Source organism: Notothenia rossii, assembly GCF_949606895.1.
Source record: "Notothenia rossii genome assembly, chromosome: 11".
Lineage (NCBI taxonomy): Eukaryota > Metazoa > Chordata > Actinopteri > Perciformes > Nototheniidae > Notothenia > Notothenia rossii.
Window position 1 is genome coordinate 50,028,433 of NC_136910.1, and position 17,809 is coordinate 50,046,241.

Here is a 17,809-nt window from a genome sequence, read left to right on the forward strand (position 1 = left end):
CATGTAAACACACTTTTATTAACTCCTGAAGCTACGGTTTAATGCCTCTTTAAAAAAAAAAAGAAAAAAAAGTGCAGCCGGTCCTGACAGATTTATTTTTACCCCTGAATGACGAATGATATTTGCATACCGGAATCAGCAAATGCTAAAATGTTGCTTACTCAGCAGCTGCACCGGAGAAATCATGGGGTTAAGGGTCTTGCTTCAGGGCAGCTTCCCTCCAGTCGATGAGGGAGGGGGGGCTATTACTCATTTGCTTTCCACACAGCCAGACTCCCCCCCCCCCCCCCCCCTCCTCCTCATGCCAGCTTTGGGGATTTGAACCGAGGACACCATCCTGCAGAAGCCTCAGGGCTACCGCTGACAGCCAGGTGTAATGCACTATAATTACTCCGCAATTGTGTTTTCACCAGAACTGTAATCGAGTCTAAATTCAAGAATTGTAACTGTCCTCCGTCGGGACGTTGCGCTCGCAGCAAGACATATGTCATGTACCATAATCATGGTACACAAAGAAGTGAGAAACAGACAACACATGACATGCATTGTAAAGAAGGAAGACCCAGGAGGTTAGGTCTTTTTGTTTTTTACGATACATTCACACTTCAAGCGACAAAAGCAAGAAGCGTGGCCGATTGCCACCTTTGAACTGTTGCTTGGTCGCCCATTCGCATCATAATTTCCTTAAATACCAATGGGAACTGGCTAATGTCTTAAAGGAGGTTTTTTTTCTCCAACAGAACAGGAAAGAGACAATTGGATGGTGGAATAGAAACGTGTCATTGGCTGGTGCTTCAGCAAGTCCTTGGACCAGCTGTCGGACATCTGTTTTTTCACCTTTTACAAATTATAAATGTTATGGCTTTTTAGGACTTCAAATATTTTAGTTTGCTTTGAGCAGGGTTGTTCTTAAATGTAGGACATCAAGGAACGTTCAATGACCTTCAGGCATTCTACTGTAGTTCATCTGTGTTTGGCACTACCAACTAGAGTCATATAGTTTTTATTTATGGCATTAAGTTGTCAAGAGGAACAATGTAAGTAGTTGAGAAGAACAGGCTCACAGCTGCGAGCAATGGAAATCAGACTTCAATCAACGACGTTGAGCCTTCAAAAGGTCTCTATAAAATCAGTCAGATCCAAAGGTATGCAATATGTTAATTTATTCAAATAATAGGAAATGGTCTGGTAAAAATGTTAGCACAATGTAGGCCATACACTTTTTTTTAAGTTGAAATGTCAAGTTCTCCCCCCCTTCCCCATCGCTTCCCACGGATGTATTCTGAAAAAAAAACGGCACTCTGAGCATTTCACCTGTTTTGATCTGGAAGTGCTTCAAACTCTGTGCCTTTTTCCCTTTTTAGTTTCATATATATTGTTATATTAGTGATATAAATATATATACATACAATATTTCCATTTAATTACCAGTTTGGCTCTGCTTTTCTATTCTCATTGTATAAACAAGTCGTAACTGATATCATTAATTGGTTGAATCTCTTAATAACCGTTAAATTAAAAGCCCCAAATTGCATTTTATTTTTTTACTTTGTCACAACGCTAAGTGGTTTTCCAGCTCTGAACTCAACAACAACTAAACAAAGCCTGCCACTTATTTATATTGATTGGGCTTTTATTGCCCTCAAAAATAATAATATCCCGAGATGGAAAATCAGAGAGACATTTCCACTGTATAGGGCTACTCTACCACTTATTGGACGGTAGAGGCCATGGTGAATAGTTGAAACGACTCTAAATACACATATTTAGCCCCAGTACCAAGCTACGGTGCATTCAAAGAAGCCTCTTTTAAATGGTGCACTTGTATTGTGTGTGTGTGTGTGTGTGTGTGTGTGTGTGTGTGTGTGTGTGTGTGTGTGTGTGTGTGTGTGTGTGTGTGTGTGTGTGTGTGTGTGTGTGTGTGTGTGTGTGTGTGTGTGTGTGTGTGTGTGTGTGTGTGTGTGTGTGTGTGTGTGTGTGTGTGTGTGTGTGTGTGTGTGTGTGTGTGTGTGTGTGTGTGTGTGTGTGTGTGTGTGTGTGTGTGTGTGTGTGTGTGTGTGTGTGTGTGTGTGTGTGTGTGTGTGTGTGTGTGTGTGTGTGTGTGTGTGTGTGTGGTCGGTCAAAAGTAATCTGAGACTGTCGTGTGATCCTTTGGTGTCGCCTTGTCGCCAGAATCACCTTTACACCCACACAGATACACACCACACTCAAGTCAGTCTCCTTTACTCTCTTATGCTCTGTCAGCCACAGTACACACACACACACACACACACACACACACACTTGGTTATACTAGATCATATCGGCATTGATTTATCCACAATGTCGCCTCTACCAGTGCCTGATTTATTTTGCAAGAGAAGTTTGCGCAAATTGACTTTGAAATTGACTTCCAGTTTTTACAAATATGACAAGTTGTTTTTGTCCTCTTCTCTGTGTATGTTGGTGTCAGTCAGTTTAGCCTCCAGTTTCTCTCCTCTCTCCCATCTAGTGTGTGTGTGTGCGTGTGTGTGTGTGTTGTCCTCAGTGTTTGTGTCACCTAAGAGGTAATATTGAATCCATTAGGGCAGAATAGGCTGAGAGCTTCTTCCACATCCACTCATTACTTCAACAATCAGTTATGGTTCATTTTTGCAATATCTAATATCCTTTCAATTTCCCCCCACAGCAGTTTAATAGACTAAATTAGTTATCATCGTACACAGGAAGACTTAGCTTGGATGTTAAAATAACCCACTTTGAACATTTAGATTTTTATGCAAAATACCTAATGTTTCAGTTTCATCTTCTTCTATGAATTTGCAACTAAACAGTTTTTCAGCTATAAAGTGAAAAAAAAGAAGCAATTTCATTGCTTTTTTTTACTTTTAAAGCCATTACAGATTTTATTTCTAATATACAATATTATGCATTGTTCAAGTGGCATTGCTGACATAGTAGTAATAAGTAACTGGATGATACAAGACTGGTTGTGCAGACAAAGGCGTCGTTTTACCCCATCTCTTTTTACATTTTTGTTGACAGTCCACATGTAGCCATGCACGTTGACAAGGCACTATCAGGATCAGGTCTTGTTGCCGTCTCTGTGACCTAGAAAACGCTGACAAGGGACAATATATGGAATTGTATTAACCCAGCTGTGTCCCGATCATGCTGACAAGACATTATTGTCTAGCCCTGTTGCTGCTGTTCGACATGTCTGAAGACATGTGCAGGCTAACGCTACGGAAAGCCCTGTAAGATACAATTGCTGACATGTACTGTGCTCTTAAGCACTGTTGACCGGGGAATAGCAAGAGAAGGAATATAATTAAGGCCGGGCGATATCGACAACACGTGTTGACAAGGCCTGCCTGTCGCTGGATGCTTGGTGACAAGCTGCTTTGCTATTCCACACCCCTTGTTAGCATGGCTAGGGTCACATTGACATCTGCAGTCTGGGGGAAACTTGAGCCTATCTCTCCAGCAAACATTGTGAGGGTGTGCATGTGTGCCCATTGATAGGGATTAGCAAGCCAGGCACCCTGGGAAGGCCCCGGTTACTACTGGAGGTCAATGCATGTGCACTCTAATGTCCATGAGTGTTTGTGTGTGTGTTTGTGTGTGTATGTGTATTTGCTAGTCGGTGGGGGGCTAGGACTGGATTGTAATGACAATGGAGAGGAATTTAAATGAGTGCAAAAAAGGGGGATCAGGAACGTTTGCAAGGAGGACGGAAGAGGCTTTGGCACCATTGTCATTCTTCCTCTTTGTCATTCTTTATCTCTATCTCTCTATTACAAATCCTCCACTCTCCATCTCTCACTCTCGGCTGCTACATTTGTCACTCCGTCTCACTTGATTTTATCCCAACTTATCCCGATCTCTATTTTCTCCCTGTGTGTCCTTCCACCTTCATTGTTTTTTCTCCTACTCTGACTTTTTGGCTTCACACTATACCAAGTTGGAAAGTTCTGATAACGTTTCTTGCTTCTGATCTTTAGATATGTTGTAAAACAATGAGAATAGGCTAGTACCCCTCACAATACCTATCAAATGATTTCATAAAACAGCTGCCCTTGATCGCACTAACTATCTACCTGTTTCTGGAAAAAGCTTGGTAGCTTTTGTTAGTTAACTGATGATGTGATTGGGAGACATGTAAACATCTTAACTACAATGTTGTTTGTCAATAACAATGGATAACAAGTTGAGCTTTTGATAAATGTTTTAGTTCCATTCAGAATATATGACTCCTGTATAACAACCAGTTGCAGTAACTGTACACAGTATCCAAATACTTGTTATCAAATGAGGTTGTCGGGCCTCGTACTATAGTGCCTGCATTGAGACAATAATTTAACCTTTACCCACCGACCAAATCTAATCTGATTGATCCTTAGAGACTAAGACTATTTATAAACCTAGCTGAATGTTGGAAATACCTTTTGAAACTGTTGTTGTTGATCACCTGCTGCCCCTTCTGGCAAGTTAAAGTTGAGAAAATCAGCATTGAATGGTGGTTAAAAACGGACAATAGATTTGGGTTAGGTTCATTTGCACACAGTCCTAAATCTGCAAAATAAATATAAGGCCAATGGGACCAGTATTATTCAAAATGAGATGCTGATAGGGAGATTAACACGACTACAATACCTAGGATTACGCCTGGCAGAGATAATAAGATAACTTTATATTTGAGATGTTTTCATTGACTGAGTTAAAACGTGTAACAGGATCTCCCTTCTTTAAGTCTCTTAATTCCAGTGCCTTTCGAAGTCTTTTATTCAGTGTCACTTAACTCTCCCATCAGAAGTCTGCTTTGATTTTCCATCTTCCTGTGACTTCCTATCTCTCTGAGTCTCTCTTTGTCCGCCTCCCTGTCCCTCCCCTTATTACCTCTGGTCAAATGTAGTCCAGTTGCTAATATAACCACTCTCAAAACAGGCTCATTGATTTTAATCTCAATTTATTCGTCTCTGTGTCATACACACAAGCATGCATACACACTTTCTCTCCCCATCCCTGTTTGTCTGCCCCCCACCCCCCCTTTGCTCTATAGCGGCTCTAATTGCGATCAATTAGGAAACTTCAGAAGGCTGAAATAGGAGCTGTGACAAGGGGCATCCGCTGAGCTGGCAGGGAGAGAGGGAGGGGGAGAGACCGAGAGAAGTGGAAGAGGATAGGGAAAACGGTGACATAGGAGCGGGGAGAGGATGGGAGGGGCGGCAGAGAGAAGCCCAAGTTGGTGTCGAGAGATGAGCTAATGGTAATAGCGTGATTGATGTGGCCACAGCAGCTGAGAGTCACATCGTTTTTCATGCCAGGTATCGATTCCTGACAACCTCTTGTTAGCTTTGGGGGCACATTGGATAGGGGATGGCACTAACAGGGCCATGTTGATAGTTGTATTCCCATCTGAAATGTATGCCGTTACACTGCTGAAAGGCGCCTTGGACAAAAGCTTCATGCTCTGAATTCTGAGCATGCCAGCTGGAAAAAGAGACAGGCTTGCAAACTGATTTCTGGGATAGGATTTCTGAAGAGGAAAAGGGTATTTGTTGTGGTCTTTTGTATCGATCACCAACTTTGTTTTTCACCTTTGATCAATATAATATTGTCAAAACACTACCAGAGACCCAGGACTGGAGCATAAGTTGGCCAAGTAGCCAGTTGAAATGCAATTTTAGGAACATTTAAAGTTAATTAATCATCATCGTTCATCAACAATAGCAGAGTGTTTACGAGATTGCATTTGTTCCGCATCTTTTGCTCTTAACATAAACTGTTTACAAGCATACAACCAAATCCAGCTCGAACGTGATTGGCCAAACACAAAAGGACAAATGCTTCCAAACCCAAAATATGATGCCTTTGCTTTCAGATGTTTTATATCAATCACAGAGTTTAGCAGAAAATATACTTACACTGACAAACCCCTTTCTAATGGTGCTGACCTTTGTTTCTAATGCATTAAAACAATGACCCTCAATACCCTGTGACATCTTTGTGTCTTTTTACAACTTGAGTGCTTCAGAACCCACTCTTATAGTGAAGACAATGGGGATAAAGGCAGCTGATCAAACAGAGACCAGAGTCTGAACTTTCCCCTTTTTAAAATGTATTAACTTATGTATTACAGACTGCCTCTAAACAGAACCTCCAAGACAGCTTTTGCTGGAACAATGTTTTACAGAAAAACAAGGAACTTCTTCCATGTTCGAGTCAAGTATTCACCCCCGGGGCGAAGATTATAAATAGCGCTATTATCCGGAAATTTCCTTTCACAGAGACTACAGCATGCTGGTTGCCTAAAGCTTTCTGAGGCAACCCTCTGACAAATGTTTCGCATTTCCTCACACGTCTTGTTGTCTCACGCTGAGCTCAAGCCGCAGATACACATAAGGTGGTAGTACATAAATCTAATGGTGATTTTCGGACGGTTCCACAGATATTGGAACCTGTTCACAGCCTTGGGTTTGTTAAGTGTCTCTGTTTTCGATGTGTTCACGAGAGCCTGAGAGCCTCTGGCCTCATGTTTGACTTTGCCTTGGGGCATACAAACCCTTTTATCTTGTCACCCTAATGCATGCATGTGTGCAATGTGTGTGCGTGCAAGACAGAACGAGAGGGAGATGGAAGGATCAATATTAAGCCGTCAGGAGGTCTGCTACTCCCAGAGAGAGAGGGAACAAGACACCCAGCTGAGAGTGGAGAGGGAGAGAGTAATATAGAGATAGATAAAGAGAGAAGGAAGCGGAGAATAGAAAAAATGAAGATATAGAGGATGGATGGATATTAGAAAATATAGATGTAGATTGAAATGGGAAGGGAACTTAGATGATCAGGAGATACAAGGAGCAGAAAGATAGAGGCAAAATAATAATGGAGATGGAAAACTGCAAAAAGGTCTGTATTGGACTCCTTTGTTTACATCCGTAACGTGATGGCATCACAATGTAACACTGGTGCTTTCATCGGCAACGCTCCAACACATCGCACATGATAGGCTAACGAGCAAGACATCTCAACGGTTGACCAATCACAACAAAGCCGGCCAGTTAATTCATCAGAGCAGACTCGGCTCTGGTTTCAGACAGAGGGTGAACATATGTACTGCAGCACAGGCATTGTGAGAAAAATAAAGACCTTTTTCAACAATCAAGCATTTAAACACGTCGGAGTAGAGGCACAACATACACATATGAACCTGGAATGAGCATCATAGGGCCCCTTTAAGTTTGTTTTGAGCCTATCATTTGCCCGAAATGCCTTTTTGCTACTGAAGCAGATGTTGATCTTTTGCTGCCTCATAGAGGAGTGAGGAGTCAGCAGTCAATGACCATTTGTTAATCGAAGTCTGTAACACACGTATACATACATGACCAAATACATGAATATCCCATGCTTACATCTTTAGGATAAACATTCACGTAGCACAGCAATGACTATCGGTTGCATGTAGTAAAGCTTCATTTTTGACTTCAACCGATTAAGTCAACCGATTATTTTATCGTACATTAAATATATTCAGTTTTGACCACATTACTTTTCTGTAGCAGTGAAACTCAACATAGCAATTACTTTTAAAACATCATCACAAATACATATCTCCATATCATCTTAAAATGTTATTGAACAGGACAATAAACTCCCCCTGAAATGTGAATGGCAGATCAAAGAGAATAATCATCCTCTAACAGGAAGCTTATAAAGTAGATGCCTTTAATGGCCAATGTGTCCATCAAAATGTCAGGGGTCCTAATAAAGAACCTCGTAGCCAATTGTGATGCAGTCGGCCGACTTAATATCTCAAATGTCAGACTGCACTCAATTGTACTTCCTGTCTATCTACTACAGGATGAAGATGTACTGTTTAATGCATGTTTTATTGCAATGACCTGAGTTCATACACTTTTATATGTTGGTGACTCCAGTGGGAATTAAACCTTGATCTCTGGCAGGAGCTTCTCCGAAACAAACAACAAACTAAGAGTATTTATACCATTGGTTGTGATGCATAATTTAGCTAACATAAACATCAAATGAGAAAAATGAAACTGTATCCCACAAGATCTAAAAGCTTCGCCTTGACACCCCATAATGAATATTTAAACCCTGATAACCTTAGTCTGTAAATGATTTATCGTTTCGCTTCTCACATGTCTATTTTTATACCTTTTGTCTTTTTAATTCCAGTTTCACCTCTTTTTATCTTCATCTCTTTCTTCTTTTGACACGTTTTTTTTTCAATTGACACATTCCTAGTGCTTTAACATTTCTTAACCAAGATAGATTCTGAGTCGTGAGGCTGAAGAAACTTCAGAAAGTAAAAGTAAAAGGAATAAAGTGGTGAAAAATATCACGTGATTGTCTTTGACTTATCTGTGAATATCATCAGCTGTAATTATCTTTCCGCAGCCCCGATGATTACGTTTCTTAATGGGCCCTGGGAATAGTATTATTTAATGTAGGAGAATAAGATGGGGAATAATACCCCATTATTATTAAATGTATTCGAGATGAAGAATTTAAATTGTGAGTTTCGTTATACTTGGGCCAATAATGACCAAGGTTCCTTAATGAAAGAAATGACTCATAGGCATAACACAGTTTTCCACAATGAAGCAAAAGGGTGTAATGAAATATATATATTTTACCAACTCATGCTCCATCTGCTTTGCAGCGCCAGGATGTTTTAATGCTTTTGATACAGAACTTGACTAAATACAATTTGGATGCTAATCAATGGGTCCAACAGTACAGCAGAATAAAGTCCACGATAAACAGTTATTAGATCATGTTGCTCTTGTAATCTTTGTTTTTAAAAGCATACTTTAAATAACGCTGGTGTTGATGCAGATAATGGATTTTTTATGTCATAAAAATGTCATATTTTTCAAGTGAAGAATGGTATATAAGTGGCCAGTTGCATGCTGGACACGATCACATTTCAAAACACTTCAACATGTATGCGGGTTATACTTTAAGATTACTTTTTTGGGGGGTTATGACTAAATTAGAGTACCCAAAGCAAATTATCTTTTCACATTTTAATTTTTAATTTTCTTTGGTCAGTTATTTGCTCATCTGATCTAAATTCGTCCATTTCTGACAATTGTTTAAGGCAAAGTATCTTACACAGCTGTTGTGTTCGGTCAACATATTCTTACAAATAATAACAAAAATAATGAGATAAGTGCCTCATTCTGAACTACACACACCCACAACAAAAGTAAACAAATGTTTTCTGGAAATGACAAATGGCAGCGAACTCCATCACCCCTAAACGATGCATAGCAATATGACTTTTAAGGACTAGGTTGTCTAATATTAGACAGATGCAAAGATGAAGAGCAACAGCCTCATTTACGGCGGAGTATCTGCAACCTGCATCCCTGTCTGTCTCAAGGTTAGGGCTCACAGGGGAGGATGGGGATCAGGTTACACTAATGCATCATGGCTGCTGGAGGACACACATGCACACGCCTCGTCACCCGCTGTCTCACCCTATCTCTCTTTGTCTTTCTCTCTCTATCACACACGCTTGTGAGCTGATACCCTTGTACAGGTCCATGGCCCGGTGTTATTGCGCCCTCACAACCGGTGAAGCAGTCTGCTGTCTGTCTGCCGGCCGAATCACTTGTCTCTAAAAATAAACCTTATCGTTGCTAAAGGCCTGACTGAGGTTAAACAGTGGCGAGGCGGTACATTTCAATTTAAGCATGGCGTAATGAGATATCCGGCATTATACCGTGACAAAATTGATTGGTAGCAGGGAAGCTAATTTCAGGAATTTGATATAATAGAATGATTCGTGATATTGCAAGCATGGCTGTTCATAATTCACAACCCAGAAAGCTGGTGTTTTGGATCAATTATAAAGATAGTGCTGACACTAAGAGTTATATTAAATATTTTGAATCTTTCAATGATATCTCAGTTTGAACTACAGCAGTAAAAAATGCCCATCTCATTTTCCTAACCCCAATAGGCCAAACAACATTTAATAATAAAGAATATCAAACGTAGAAACCGGACAATATTGGGCATTTTGCTTCATTTTAAACTAATTATTACAGAAATGCAACTTGGCATGTCTTAGTTGTCACGTAGTTCTAGCAAACAACCTTTATTGTATGATTGTATTGAACTTCTTTGGTCTAGCTGCATCATTTTGAGGTAATGAACAAATGGCTGAGCATCCCTCACAAATCAATTCAGGTCAGTTCAGATAATCTGTAGGAGGGGGGATAAAAGCAGCTGATGTGTCATTACCACACTTCTACCTGCTGATGCTGCATTCCCATTTGCTGATAATGAATGCACAACACCCTGTCCTCTTTTCCAGCTTTTCATACAATGTGCAGAGATTTCAGTTGCTCATCGAGCCGTCTTTGAAAAGAAAAGAAAAACGTTATCTTCATCTGTGCAGCCATCACACAGCCATTTAGCCATCCATTAGTACGGAAATGGTTAGTCAATTAACTCAATTATTGATTAAATACTTAGCATTGTGGACGTTGGTCAGACTAAACAAGTAATCTGAAGATATCCCTGAAGGCTCTGGGAACAGGGTGTGTAGAACGTCTTTAAAGTTCAGGGGGAAAAAAGGTTAGTTTTAATTGCTGATGTCAAGGTTAGGATCATGTTTGAATTCAGATAAACCGCTTGAAACATTCTAGTGTTTTTTAACATAATCTATTTGAAATACTGTTTGTCTCAGGATGTCTCAATGAGGAAGTTCAAGAACTGCATAGGTTGCCAAGAGCGTTTAACTTTCTAAATTGCGATGTTACATATTTTCATATATAATCACTCTCTCCAATAATCATTTTGCTCACCTTTTATACACTTTAAAAGTCCTTGAATGTCATACTACTCAAACCCTGCAATGCTATTTTTCACCTTTTCCTGACATTTAAAATTACATAATTGACGGATAATCTTGAAAATAATTGACTGATCGATCAAATCGAATCAAAATCCGTAGGTCCTGTTTAGTCAAATACTTAAAGGAACACTGTATGTACGTAGTTCATATCGCCCGCTAACACCTAGACAAACACTCTCACACTCGGCAGATACAAACCTTTGGCCATTCAAATTGACAGATAAAGGCTCCCTGTGCAGATTAGATGCACTTCCACTGGGTCCCTCTCGAAAAGCACCGATTGAAAATCCCATCGGAAGACCGACCGTTGACCTCTAATATTAAGAAAAGCGTCGAGAGCAAGGGGGTCATTTTCTCTCTGAATGACATTCCCTCTTTTTTACACACACACACACACACACGCACGCATACACACACACACACACACACACACACACACACACACACACACACACACACACACACACACACACACACACACACACACACACACACACACACACACACACACACACACACACACACACACACACACACACACACACACACACACACACACTCTCCCCGGTGTAGTGAGAGGGCCTTATTGTGCGAGCCAGAGGAAATGCAGACACAGCAGAGGACAGGCCATCCATTGATCCGAGTATAGACTCCTCTCCTTCTCAGCCTCTCTTCCCCTCTCTCTCCCCCACACTGTCTCTGCCTCCTTTTTTTTTATTCTTTCTTTCGATCTCAACCCATTTGCTTTCTCCGCTCGTTGTGTTATCCGCACTCCACTCTCTTACATTTAGTTATTGTCTCCCTGTGATCTACCACCCCCTCTTTCTCTATATCGCCGCTTTCTACTCTCAAGGCCAGTTCTCTTCTCTCTGTGTCCTTGTATCTGGTGACTTTGCTTTCTCCTACACTTCTGGTTTTGTTCTTTGGTACCACATCTCTCTTTAATATGTCTATCTGCCAGGAATCCATCCTCCCTTTTTCCTATTTCCTTAACTTCACTTCTGCTTACTTTCCTTTTCTCCATCAACTTATATATAAAATATCCAACAAGTGGACGATACAGGGAATAAGGAAGGAGGCGTATAGATACAAAAGGAAGCTAGGGAACATGGCTGAAAAGAGATGGGGAGAAGGTATGGGAAATAACTAAAATAGTAATGGTTTGACGGATCGACCAAAGGATGGATGATGGAAAAGGGAATGATGCAAGGAAAGGAGGAAAGAAACCTCACAGTGAGCAATAATTGGTAGATTGTATGTTACAAAGGTGTACAACCAGGCACAGGGCCGAACAGGAGGAAGTGATTTAGTTCACACACACACACACACACACACACACACACACACACACACACACACACACACACACACACACACACACACACACACACACACACACACACACACACACACACACACACACACACACACACACACACACACACACACACACACACACACACACACACACACACACACACACACACACAGCATCAGTGATGGCTGGATTAACCCTCTGGAGGATCTTCAGAACTCTCCCGCTTTGTACATCCCTCCTCATCTCTCTCACTCCTCTGCGTCCTTCCTTCCCTCCCTCCCTCGCCGCTTTGCCAATTCCCTCTTCACCTTTTTCTTCTTCTGTCTTTGCTGTGACGCTTTCTTCTTTCCCCTTCCTTTCCTCACTCCTCCCTCCTTCCTCTGTGCCCCCGCTGCCTTCCTGCTGGACGGGCTTTTTATACGAGCCATGTGGAACTCCCTAATGACACGCCGACCTGTTGGTGTGTCTGTGTGCGAGTCGAAGGTGCTGACGAGTGTATGCGCGTGTGTTCACTTGAAGTGCTGACGCGTGTGTGTGTGTGATGGAGGTGCTGACATGTTTGATCGTCGTGTGGTTCTCCTACTGAAGTCCTGCCGACGGCCTCTTACCTTTGAAGAGGCCAGCAGTGAGGAGAAGGGAGGGGGGAGGAAGAGGAGAACTTTTGAGCAATGAAGGGCCAACATGCGAAGAGAAAAAGATGAAGAAATGAGGGAGCAGAGTATAGTCACATTGGCAGATTCCTATTCTGGTGTTAGCATATAGAAAACATTTATCCAGGTGTATGTGAACAATCGTCCAGTTGCCACCAAAAAGATGTTAAAGTAAGCATCAAGCATCTCTCCTGCAACACGCGGAAAGAAAGAAGAATAGAAAAGGAAGGATTAAAGGAGTAACGAAGGACGAGAGGCCTGCACAAGGTGTTCCAGATAACATATTTCACCTCTTTTTTGACACTGAGACCTGAGAGCCAAAGAGGGGGTGAGAGAAAGGGAGAAGAGGTGAGGGGGTTTCTGTCACAGTGAAATGAGCCTTCTTGGGAGATGACATGTTTTCAAGAGCACTAGGGTTCCTAAGGGTTTCCTAAGTACTCCCCTTTAAGGAGAAGCACCGAGCACCTGGCCATAGACGCGTGTACTTCTCTCAAAAATTCTTCTTTCTCACTAACATTCAGCTCTGGTGGAATGTTGGCCCCAGATGTTTTCCCTTCTCCCCAAAGAGTAGCACTTCATGTGTAGGACAAGTAGAAAAAGGCCGCCAATGGTAAAAAGTTGCGTTGTTATATTTAAGGTCAAACTAATAATTGACGTACAACAACCCTGGCTTCAGAGTGAATGGTGAACATAAATGAAGGATTTAATTCCCGATCGATAGCACAGTTTCGTTCACAAAAGAGTCATGTACGACTCTAATAATTAGCAAAAGGTAAAGCGTAGTTCAATCTACCTTCAGAAAGCTTCGGGTCGATGTTCAGGAGAACCTCATGATCGATCGAAAAACACGCTCCTACTTTAGTTTTTACTTTGTAGAAAAACCTCAAAGTAAAATAAAAGATGGGCCTTTGTTAAAGAGAATCGAAAACATGCAAGCTGGATTGCCTGCAATCTTTTCAGTAAGTATTATTGATTTAAGAGACAAAATCCATCAAGGACCGCATTTCATGGATTTGGATTAGAATGCAAAAATCATTGGGTGTGTGACGAGTGTGAACTTCAGTCGCACGACAGTCTTTCCGTCTTTGTGTCATTGGTTGGCTACGTATTATTGCCTTGGGTATGATGCCTGTTGATTTCCTTGGAGGTAGATTGTATTTGTAAGAATGTCTCAGTGGTTTAATCTAATATGGATTTCTGCCATATGCTTGTCAGTATTACAACATCTGCCTTATTACCAGACTGCAATCTTTCAAGGCCAACAAATACTTGCGGCATTATGTTGTTACTTAAATGAAAGTATGGCATTGAAGCAGTTAAAGCTACACATTGTAATAGGCTTTGAAGTTTGATCCTACGGCTCGGCAGTATATACCGGTACATATAAATGTGAGACTAGAAACAGGTTAGATATTTGACATCATAATATGGCTGTGTCTTTTCCAGGCTGATTTACGGTAAAGTATTTGAACTACCTGCTTTGTCAATATATCTACGTTACTGATGATTTTTTTTAAATCCCATTGTATAAACACTTTGTAAAAGCGTCAAAGTCAACCCTGCTATCGTCCTAATATCCTACAGTACTGTATAACAATAACACAATGTAGTATCTATGTGTTGCCTTTTTCCTTCTCCTTCTACCTTTTGTACGTTTCCGAGAATCAATATGATGAAGCCTTGTGATTGAAGCACCGTAGCTTCTCTTTGAAGTGCTAACGTCACGTTTGAAAGATGAAAGGTACAAAAGACAAAGAGAAGTCCTGTCGACTATAATAGACTCTTAGACAACAAATACAGGCTTTAGAGCTTGCAAAAAACACTCAGATCCACAAACAACAACCCGGATCAAGGCCAGACTGACAGAATATATCATGCTATCTGTAAGGAGTCCAAAAAGTGTCTCTAGGTTATCATTTTTAGGAACTTTACCCGATCATTTTCATGTTATGCTACTCTTTACTTCTACTCCACTACATATTTGAAGCACATATGGATTTATAACTCCTCTACATGTATTTGTTACTTTAAATGCAGTCATGTATATATGATTATGAAGTGGAACACAATGCATAACAAGTCAATGGTTAATTTGAGGAATATTTTGTTGCCAATACTGTTGTTATTTTACTTGAGAAAGATTACATGCACAAGTTTTACTTGTAACAAATTATTTTTGCAATTTAGAATTGATAATCTCACTTAAAAGAAAGATCTGAGAACTTCTTCCATAACTGATGTGAACTGGCGCTGTGTTTGAGTGTACCCCTGTATTCAATACCTGTTGAAACTCATCTGCCTATTGGGTCCAAATATCTGGAACCTCAACAGATGCTTAGATTAAATAGAGAAAGTAAACCAATTTCTGCAAACCATTCATTATATATTACCATTTCCAGAGACATTACGAAGTGTTTTCGCCTAAATAAATGTCTCTTTCCAAACATTTTTTAAGGCAGCCTTTGGTTTCCAAATTTGCTTGAGGCTGGGAGCAACATATTTCACTATCTAACCAAGCAAACATCTTGTCTTCGATGTGTCAATATAGTGAATATTCCAGAACATGGCATGTTTCGTGCTTGGACACTTTGTGAAAACTCATCCCTAATGTTGTTCCCTTGATGTTTTGAGGAATTGAAAATACTTTTTCTGGAAAACAAGTGTATCTGATCCTGCTAAAGTAAAGTCCCGCTTGGCCCTGCTCCACACAAGTGGCTGTGGGGTCCCCAAAGTTGTTGTATGAAATGTTTGACAGCGCAGCTAGTTAAGAGTGATTGATGCCCGCAGCCCTCTCAGCTGTTAAGGAGAGATGAGGGGGAACAAGTGATGCAAATCGGATTGGAAGCTGCCTGCTGGCATCTGACTTCAGGAATGGTGATTAAAAACACATTATGACAAAGACAACATCTGGCCGTGCATTCAAAGCACCAGCCAAACACTACTATAGTGCTACATTAGAGAACATGCACAGATGATGAAAGGTGCGCTGCTAAACTCCAAACTCAATTCCCAAAGGTGAACAAAACATCAAAAACAACACGAGTTCCAAATTAAAATCCCATTTTTCACTGCTTGATGATTCTTTGAGAACACTAAAAACAATAACCAAGTAATTAGTTTCATAATTGTCATGGTATTAAGAACATTAACAAATGTTATTAAAAATGATATTTTGGTAAATTAGCTTTGGGTTCAAAGTAATAAGTGACTTTTTTAAATCTGATTTGCAATACACAAGCTAAAGGTTGTGATATTAAACCAACCGTGCCTCAACATTTTGGAACATGAACATATTCTAGAACTTGACAAACATGATTTTTATTCCCATTGATGTTCATTCAATATAATAATCTTGCCGTGGGTGACTTTGTTCCCAAGGCAAACCCTGTGTCAGATAGTTACGTTAAAAAAAAGAAGTAATTAAAGGCGAAATAAACTATGACAAACGGGGACAATTTTCTTTGATGGCACGCCACAAAAGACAGCATCTGCTCTGGCGCTGGTTCTGTTGGGCTGTTAGCTCTGTGCAACATCCTGGCAACGCATGCATGGATGATTGTCGGGATGAGTTTTACTCTGTATCTGAGGAGTTTTTGTCAAGGTCATCAACTCAGTGGATGGCTCACTATGTCGTAAAGACTATACAGTCATTGGTTTACTAATTCATGACTCACTTATTATTAGAGATGTCTCTGTTACTCCTTTGTAGACACTTGAACCCTTTTCTATCAGAACCCCATTGTTTACACTATGCTGTAGCTTCCATTTGATATGCTGCGTGCGCTTCACGAGGGATCGACAATCTAAAGCGGGAGCATTTGCTGTTTTCTACTTATGACATTTGTTGAAAACAATGTGGGATTTAATGTGTTTTACAACCTTTGAGATAAAGTAAATGACTTACCGCCACGACTAAAGGCCACAAAACAATCCTGTACATCACGGGCCTGGGTAGTTTTCTGTCACACTGGGCAAATATCATTTTGTTGTTATGCACTGGCGGCTTGACATTAAAGTCGGGCAAATTGTTAGTTTCACCGCGGAAAAAACATAAAGATGATTTTAAAGATTTCCCTTTTTTCAATAACGAGGAGTTTTCACATTGTGTCCTTGCATGCACGAGAGTCAATATTCTATGTATCAAGGTGAAAGTGTGTAGTTAAATAACCTTTCCATCCTTCCCCCTTGGTATGTCTTGATGATTTAACTTCACACCTATGGTGATAATGAGGCCGATATCAAAACAAAGACATCAAAGGTCGTCTGAAGCTTCAATCAAAAGCCACTGCCGAGACCAAAAGGAGAGGACATTGCAAAGATATGGAGAACGTAACGTGAAATCACTAGTAATTTAAAATATACATCCTTAAATCAACAATCAAGTGGCATGCTGGGTCCTTCACAAAGAAAAATACATTTAACTAATATTAACTTTATCAATAACGCTACAACGTCGTGCATAAAAAAGGTATAAAGAGCAATCACCAGTTGTACAAAGAAAGTACTTTGAAAGAATGAGAAAGTCTGAGTGGAATGCCAATGTATTGGTGTTTATCTTGCTGAGCGACATTTCATGTATCTAAGAATTGAGAAAAATACACTGACAGCTATGTCACTGCAGCTCAAACAAGACGAGGTAGAAAGAAGCGACATTTCTTTCCTTTAAAGTTTGAAAATATGTGACTTTGTCAGTGGACGACTGTCACTCCCCACTGAGTTGAATTAAAACTGTTCTTTTGACACTTCACAACGCTTTCTCAACAATTCTGTGAAAAGCCAGAGAGATATTGTCCTAGAAGACACATCTGGGTTTCCGTTACAGTATAGAAAATAAAATATAAATAAGCTTAAAATATAGAATAGAAAGTACATCATGCAGTATACATATAATACATGTAAAGGTTAAAATACAATTAAAAAAAAATAGCACATTTAACGGAAAAGACAATGTGTCCAATACAAGTAGAA

The 17,809-nt window shown here is 40.3% G+C and overlaps 1 protein-coding gene across 2 annotated transcripts in view; it reads left to right on the forward strand.

Moving 5' to 3' along the window:
- cntfr (ciliary neurotrophic factor receptor) overlaps positions 1–17,809 on the forward strand; it is a 221,768-nt gene that overhangs the window by 40,414 nt on the left and 163,545 nt on the right. The gene's annotated exons all lie outside the window — the stretch shown is intronic.